At 39.6% G+C, this 9,174-nt stretch overlaps 1 pseudogene; it reads right to left on the bottom strand.

The window, feature by feature from the left end:
• Positions 1 to 1,112: 1,112 nt before the first annotated feature.
• Positions 1,113 to 6,345, bottom strand: LOC117508998 (annotated as a pseudogene).
• Positions 6,346 to 9,174: the final 2,829 nt, after the last annotated feature.

The raw sequence follows: 9,174 nt of genomic DNA, 5'->3' as shown, positions 1-9,174 counted from the left end.
CTACTGGTACCTTGTTTCCCATGTAACAATAAGAAATATACTCAAAACCTGGATTAATCTTTTTAGTCACATAGCACTACTATTACTCTGAATACTACTGTACTCTGCTCAATTCTCCCATTCCAAATATAAGAAAAATTGACCCAGAGCGTATTACTTCATTAACAAAATGTTTCCCTTGCATAGATGCAAGGGGAACGTTTGTTTTTTGGTGATGTCTCATTTTCACAACAATCTGACAGTTGTCAACAAGACAAACGTTGCTCAAGACTTAATCTTTCTTCATGGGCTTCCATTAGTCTTCTTTCGTTCTGTGGGGGCATTTTGTTGTGCATATATAAAATAAGGCCACAAGTTCTTTCTTCCTGTCTATTTTGTAGCCCCATTTTTTTTTTTTTTTTTTTTTGGCAAAATTCTTCCAAAACATCAACTTTGCAGGCCTTAAAATCTTAAATATTTCTGTTGCTGTGTTTTGGGTAGTTGGGAATATTGACCCGGCCGAGACACTAAATTGGCTTATTCATGTCTGTCTTCAAGGTTAAAGAAAAGCGCTGACTTTTTGAAGTCACAGCTTTGTATTCAGACTGATTCCATACAAGAAAGAAGTGTCGAGCCTGTGACTGTGTTCATAACTCACATTATGGGCACCAAAGGTTGTCAGTGATTGAGGTCCAATCCCTCTGATTTAAAATAACCTGAGGAATTTTTTACATGAGATGAGAAGCTCAGGATTGCACCCATTCCATCTGTTTTTGTTGCTTATCTCTCATATCCCTGGAGAAATGCTGAATGCAAAGCACAGTGGCACATGAATCCTGTAAGTACTTCAATTTTGACAATGAAGAACCCAACATCATTCAGTAAGTTCTTTCAGCTTCTCCCTTTGTTTCACTTGGGGTATGAGTTTTACACCAGATGCCCTTCCTGACGTGACTCCACATTACAGGAACAATGGGCACGGGTGATCTTTAACTGTGAACCACTTTGAAAGCAAGTGCACAAACAAACAAAAAAAGTGATGTTTGGACAGTGTGTGAAGAACAATCACCACCACATTAAGAACTACACATACAAAGTCTCATCCTTCTAGTACAGTATTGAACACAAATGACATGCATATGAATTTTATTGACTGACTGGCTCCAGTTGACAAATGAGACAAAAACTGTCACATTTTACCATCTTGCAGCGCTACTTTTACCTGGATATAACCTGAAAAACAAAAACACTGGGTCAGGTGACATTTTGTAAATCATGTTGTTCAGTGCAGCATTAAAGACATACAGTACTATGAATCTTACTGAATATATCCATTCCAGGTAAGAGGAGACTCTGGTGAAGACGGTGGGTTTTTGCACTTGGTTGCACATGCCAGCAGGGCCATAACTGACAACACCATGGACCCTCCATTCTCCGTCAGTAAAGCAGTTCAGAGGACCTCAGAGTCACCCTGGGACAGGTAGACAGTGAAAGGCATCAGAGTAGCAATGACTCATATCCCTGCATGTGCACATAAATGGGTTTTCAGTCTTTTTTAAAGAAAAATGATTTACTAATTTGGATCACCTCTCTTGCCCCATTGGATTTGGAGAAATCCTAGAAAATGTGTTTTTAGCATAATTGTTTCATCATTTCATGATGTTTTGTTGATGTTATAGCATTACTTGTACCATCTGAATACAAATGGTTTAGTCATTGATATAAGCATCACATTGTTTCTCTAGCCTCGTTGGTTGCAAAGATATCCTGAAAAATGTTTTTCGGGCTATATTTTTGACAGCCTTGATCTTGACCTTTGACCGATCTGTTTCAAAAATTAATCAACTGGAGACATTCTCCTAAAGAATACTCCAAAAAAAAATTCTACTCATGGTTTTCGGAGGTATTTTGTCCATAGAACGAGATACATGGTTACAAAACCCTGCACTACCCCTGGTGTGCTGGGTAACAAGTACAGATGAAGGCTAAATATGACAATTATCGTGTCTGAGGCATAACATTTAATTTATTTATTTGCAATATTGTGAGACTGCGTACAGGGTGTTGGTAGAATGGCACCGTGCTGAGTGCCATTGTATATTTTCACATACCTGGCAGCCAGATATGACTCCGTCCCCTCCAGCACACACCATGGTGCTCAGAGCAAGGCTTCCCCACCAATCAGGCTGTGAACAGACAGAATGCTCCACCACATTGATGGGCGCCACTTGTAGGATGTCAGGTACGCTCCCAGAATCTACTCAAGAAGTGATGTTAGAGATTAAATGGGGAATGTGATTGTTGGATGCACATCCACAGTATTTCTGTGAAGTGTGTGAACATGTACACCCCAATTCCAATGAAGTTGGGATGTGTGTAAAATGTAAATAAAATCAGAATACAATGATTTGCAAATCCTCTTCAACCTATATTCAATTAAAGTCACCACAAATGAAAGATATTTAATGTTCAAATTGCTAAACTTTATTGTTTTGTGCAAATATTTGCTCATTTTGAAATGGATGCCTGCAACACGTTTCAAAAAAGCTGGGACAGTGGTATGTTTACTACTGTGTTACATCACCTTTCCTTCTAACAACACTCAGTAAGCATTTGGGAACTGAGGACACTAATTGTTGAAGCTCTGTAGGTGGAATTCTTTCCCATTCTTGTTTGATGTATTACTTCAGTTGTTCAACAGTCTGGGGTCTCTGTTGTCATATTTTGTGCTTCATAATGTGCCACACATTTTCAGTGGGCAACAGGTCTGGACTGTAGGCAGGCCAGTCTAGTACCCGCACTCTTTTACTACGAAGCCACGCTGTTGTAACACGTGCAGAATGTGGCTTGGCATTGTCTTGCCAAAATAAGCAGGGATGTCCCTGAAAAAGATGTTGCTTGGATGGCAGAATGTGTTGTTCCAAAACCTGGATGTACCTTTCAGCATTGATGGTGCCATCACAGGTGTGTACATTGCCCATGACATGGGCACTAACACACCATACCATCACAGATGCTGGCTTAGTGCTGGTAACAATCTGGATGGTCTTTTTCCTCTTTTGTCTGGAGGACACGACGTCCATGATTTCCAATAACAATTTGAAATGTGGACTCATCAGACCACAGCACAGTTTTCCACTTTGCGTCTGTCCATTTCAAATGAGCTCGGGCCCAGAGAAGGCGGCGGTGTTTCTGGATGTTGTTGATGTATGGCTTTCGCTTTGCATAGCAGAGTTTTAATTTGCACTTGTAGATGTAGCGATGAACTGTGAGAACTGACAATGGTTTTCTGAAGTGTTCCTGAGCCCACGAGATAAGCGCCTTTACACAGTGATGTCGGTTTTTAATGCAGTGCTGCCTGAGGGATTGAAGGTCATGGGCATTCGATGTTGGTTTTGGCCTTGCCGCTTACATGTAGAAAGTTCTCCAGATTCTCTGAATCTTCTGATTATATTATGCACTGTAGATAATGGAATCCCTAAATTCCTTGCAACTGAACGGTGAGAAATATTGTTCTTAAACTGTTGGACTATTTTTCATGCAGTTGTTCACAAAGTCGTGATCCTCGCCCCATCTTTGCTTGCGAACAGCTGAGCCTTTTGGGGATGCTCCTTTTATACCCAATCATGACACTCACAATTAGTGTCCTCAGTTCCCAAATGCTTATTGAGTGTTGTTAGAAGGAAAGGTGATGTAACACAGTGGTAACCATACCACCATCCCAGCTTTTTTGAAATGTGTTGCAGGCATCCATTTCAAAATGAGCAAATATTTGCACAAAAACAATAAAGTTTATCAGTTTGAACATTAAATATCTTGTCTTTGTGGTGTATTCAACTGAATATAGGTCAAAGAGGATTTGCAAATCATTGTATTCTGTTTTTATTTACATTGCACAACGTCCCAACTTCACTGGAATTGGGGTTGTAGCATATGTGTAGTGTGCAGTATGAATGTTTACTCACAGTCTATCAGGCCCCACCCGGTGATGTAACAAGTGAAGCCATGAGGCAGTGTTTGATGCTCAGCGGGGAGCCCAGCTATCGCCACAAAGCCATTGGCATACACAGGCTCGGCCAGTTTCATAATAGTAATGTCATTTCTAACAGAAATACACAAAAACAAACTTGTGTGTTCCTGCAGAGACACAAAATACTTGGTGTGATTATTAATCCTCAGAGTCCAAATGACAGTCTCCTCCAACCTGGTTAACTTTTCATCACATTTCTATCACTAGATTATATCTTTACACAGTTTTCGAGACAAATATAAGCTGAGATTGTTCTAAACATTTTGATATGCAACATATGATGATTATACTAAAACACCTGAAAAGGGAAATTTATTTAGGTACTTGGTGTGCACACCATGGACCTAACATCTAAAGCTTTCTGATTAGCCCATCCTTTCAATAAAACAAATAGTCTGCAGTAGAATTTATATCAGACATTTGCTCTTCTAAGGAGTAAACACACTTGGCCTTTTCACTGTCACAATTCCACCTGCAGTGCGCATGACGGCACTTTATTTTTCCATAAGCTTGCCTATGGGTGCACAGTTAGCAGGTATGCTTTGGTGTTTAAAGAATGTATAAAAACCATAAGTGCATCTGGTGAAACTTAGGAATTATGCCTATGTTATAGTCTGCTCTTTTTCATGAGTGGAAAATAGGGCCTCAAAATATCTGCCATGACACAAGTATAATTTTGGCCTGAAGTTGCTTGGTAATTTATTTCTCAGAAATTCATATCTGGACTTCTGCTTGGTATGTGTGACACATCTGGAATGGATGGGGTGGGGCAACTGGGTGCTCGTTTATGTTCTGATTTTTAATATAATACTTAGCGACTGGGGCAGAGTAACATCAAATGAAATTGATATTCTATTGAAGGGATGCTGTCCAATCAATGGTTGTCTGGGGGACAACAGGCCATCTGTGTAATATATCATAATGCATAAATGCATAAAGCCCCTTTAGGGACTAAATTAAAGGTTTAACTTGCTGTTACTTTACCCTAATCCAAGCTCTCCATTCCAGGCAGGATGGACAACAACCCTTGCCACATCGATGAACTGCTCACTGCCCTCATACACAAACAGGTTGTACTCACCCACCACCACACGGTAATTTGAAGCATCCTTGCTGACATGGACACAAAGAGTAAGCACAGACAATAATCATAAATGGTGAGTATGTTGGTATTTTAAATGTTGGATGTTTAATAGAATGACCCACAAAAGGCCCAACCTGAGAATGCAGTGAGCCGCTGTTAAAATGTGGAAAGCATCAATGATGGTGCCACCACATATGTGGTAGAACGAACCATCATTGTATGAGTCGTACTGAAGAGAAACCTGCATGAGTGGAAAAAAAAGAGAAAGAAAATATTCTCTGTAAAATGTTCAATAATGTCATTATTCAACCCTCATCAACCCATGTTGTGAAATATACTTATCTCTTAACACCTTTGGTCCAAGTGGACCCCACCAGGACTTCTTGTTTTTTTTTAATACTGTTAACATTTATTTATTTATTTTTGTTTGTCCATTCTGATATATATCTGAAATATAACTAGACAGGGATAGTAATATGCATTTTTTTTTAAATGGCCAATAAGTGTTTGGCTAACAAACCACATTTCATTTACAAGAATTTTGAGATTTTTGAGATTTTTTTTTCTTCTTTATGTCTTTATTAAACATGGCTTTTCAATGCAAAATTGAAAAGTCACCCTACTCTACACCCTACACCCTACTCATGATGCAAACATGCTGAATGAAAACTGCTCTGACAGTGTGGTAGTTATGAAAACTTGACACAAAGTCCAACCAAATACTTTATGTCAAACTGGGCCACAGATGGACTCCATAAGAAAATTATGGAGCCCATAGTATTTAATCAAATTATGATGGAAGGAAGTGAAATTGCATGCAACTATATAGATGACAATTACATAAATTCAAGCTGAATAAGTACAACGGGTTCAGAAAATTTATAAAAATAACCTCCTTAGGTGCACTTGAACCCCATGTGCACTGATTAGGGTTAATGGACAAATACAAATAATACAATTTGGATACATTTTACCTGCCATTTCCAGGTGTTGGGTTCAGCGTTGTTGCCTCCTATCACCCTCTCATTGTGCACATAATGGTTTAAAGGCGCCTCCGCGCAAATCAACCCTTTTTTCACAAATAAATAGACATTAGCATTAGAGTGATTCTGTCATAGCTGTGCCATTTATAAATGTCACACAAAATTTACAAAAGCTTACCAAAACAGGAGATGAAAGCCACAAACCAAATCATGTTGGACAGGTGAGGACCTCATGCAGTTGGCTTTTCACTATTTATATCAATTTAATATTGGAAGACCTTCACAAAGTATGAGGCAACTCTGGAGTTATGTGCCAATATCCACAGTGTGTGTGTCTCATATCATGATGAATGTGCCCAAAACAAATGCTTCATAACCTCAGATGTTTTTTTTTTTTTTAATCAACAGCTTAAATCTATTAAAAAAGCTCAGCAAAGATTTAAATATTAAGGCTCCTTGAAAGCTGTTATTGAGGTTTTGTATTATAAATTCCCTTAAAAGTGTTAAAAGCAACAATAGTTCACATGCGTTATCAATGCTGGGAAAAGACCAGATGCAGTCGTGGGAAGACAAAGTCAGATAAATGTCATCTGTGAGCTGAAACACAAATTTTCCTCTTGATAAGTGTCTCATTATTTCACAGCCATGTAATACTCAACACTGTTATTTACACAAATGTAAACCAAAGAATGAGCTGTTGAGTAAAGCCAGTAAACAACTGTATATTGCTGTAACTATTTCAACAGCTCTGTCACATGCATTCTAAAAAATTAAGCGCCATATTTAGAAATAAATAACAGCAAATATGCAATAAATGAAATAATTAATGTTAAAAAAATATACTAATCAAGTACCACCCCCTTTCTTTAAATTTGATCAATAATATTTGCAATGTGCCATCACGTTATTCAACTTTTCATGGTCCATAACTAAATTCAACAGATATAAACATTTATGACACAGCAAATCCAGGAAAGTAATATGTGGTAATCAAAAGATGAAATCAACATGTGCTCTCTCCTAGTCCTCCTTTATAATTATACATTCCACACTGGGGAATTGTGACAACTCACTGCACAAGTCCCCACTGTTATAGTCAGCTTTTTAAAAGGTTTTATTAATACTGTAATCAGCCACATGGGTTGTGCAGTCAGTACTTTGTGAGTGCTGGTCCCAAGCCCAGATAAATGAGTAGGGTTGCTTCAGGAAGGTCAGCCATTGTAAAACAAGCCAACACATCCATGCAGAGTACAAATCAAATTTCCATACCGGATCGGTCGAGAACTGGCTACCCAACAGGGTGCCAAAAGAAACTGGGCTACTGCTGGGTGAAGAAGAAGAGGAGAAGGTGTCCACAGACAGTGGGAGAAGAAGAAAACTAAAAAGGTGGAAGTGAAAGTTGGGACTTTGTATGTTGGCAGTATGACTGGTAAAAGGAGAGAGCTGGCTGATATGATGGAAAGGAGAAAAGTAGACATATTGTGTGTGTAAGAGACCAAGTGGAAGGCCAGGAGAATAGACGGGGGATTCAAGTTGTTGTGTCATGGTGTAGATGGGAAGACAAATGGTGTTGAGGTTATTCTAAAGGAGAAGTCCCAAACTGATTCCAGAAGGGGCCAAGAGGGTGCAAGTTTTCTTTGCAACCACCCACTCCACCAGGTGATTTCACTGATTAACTGATTCCACCTGCTCAAAGTGATGTTAATCATTGATCTTAGTCAGAGACATGAAGAAAGTAAACAGGAGTAAGAGGAGATGTGGTGCAAGGCGAAAAGTGAAGTGGGAAAAGCTAAGGAAAAGGCATATAGTGAGCTGTACAAGACGTTCAACAGTAAGGAAGGAGAAAAGGACTTAAACCAACTGGCCAAACAAAGGGACAGAGCTGGAAAGGATCTGCAGCAGGTCAGGGTAGTAAAAGATGCTGATGGTAATGTGCTGACAAGCAAAGAGAGTGTGTTGGGAAGGTGGAGGGAATATTTTGAGGAGCTGAGGAATGAAGAAAATGAGAGAGAGAAAAGACTGGATGATGTGAAGAGAGTAAATCAGGAAATGTATGAGATTAGTAAGGATGAAGTGAGGGCAGCTATGAAGAGAATGAACAGAATGAAGAGTGGAAAGGCAGTCGGTTCAGATGACATTCCAGTGGAGGCATGGCAATGTCTAGGAGAGATGGCAGTGGAGTTTCTAAACAGATTGTTTCAAAAAATCTTGGAAAGTAAGAGGATGGCTGAGGAGTGGAGACGAAGTGTGCTGGTTCTGATTTTGAAGAACAAGGGTGATGTGTGTGATCTGCAGTAACTACAGAGGAATTAAGCTGATCAGCCACAGCATGAAGTAATACGAAAAAGTAGAACAAGCGAGGCTTAGAAAACAAGTGAAGATCTGTGAGCAACAGTATGGTTTCATGCCGAGAAAGAGCACCACGATGCAATGTTCGCACTGAGAATATTGGCAGAGAAGTATAGAGAAGGCCAGAAGGAGTTGCATTGTGTGTTTGTGGATTTAAAGAAACCTCATGACAGGGTGCCAGTTAAAAACTTGTTGCATTGTATGAGGAAATCTGGAGTGGCAGAAGTATGTGACGGCAGTGCAGGATATGCACAAGGATAGTGTGACAGCAGTGAGATGTGCAATGGCATGACAGATTCATTCAAGGTGGAGGTGCACTCTAAAAAAATGAGCCACTGTCTCAACGAGAAAAGTCAGAGAGGCAAGGTTGAAATAGTTTGGACATGTGCAGAGGAGGGACCCAGGGTATATAGGGAAAAGGATGCTGAGGATGGAGCCACCAGGCAGGAGGAGAAAAGGGAGGCCAAAGAGGAGATTTATGGATGTGCTGAGAGAGGAGATGCAGGTGGTTGGTGTGAGAGAGGAAGATTCACAGTGAAATGGAAACCATTGATGTGATGTGGTGATCACTAATGGAAGCAGCCGAAGGAAGAATTAATACTGTAATCATTACAAAGTAGTTGTAATGAATAAAACAGAATTAAAAGATAACATGTATGGAGTGTGCGTAATGCCTAGTCTACACTGGCAAACCTGACCAAACTTTTGTTTGCAAACATTACCAAACACCGCGTTTGCTTATGTTTGTC

The sequence above is a fragment of the Thalassophryne amazonica genome, chromosome 1 (genome assembly GCF_902500255.1).
Source record: "Thalassophryne amazonica chromosome 1, fThaAma1.1, whole genome shotgun sequence".
NCBI classification, from domain to species: domain Eukaryota; kingdom Metazoa; phylum Chordata; class Actinopteri; order Batrachoidiformes; family Batrachoididae; genus Thalassophryne; species Thalassophryne amazonica.
This window is presented reverse-complemented; position numbering and strand designations above follow the sequence as displayed.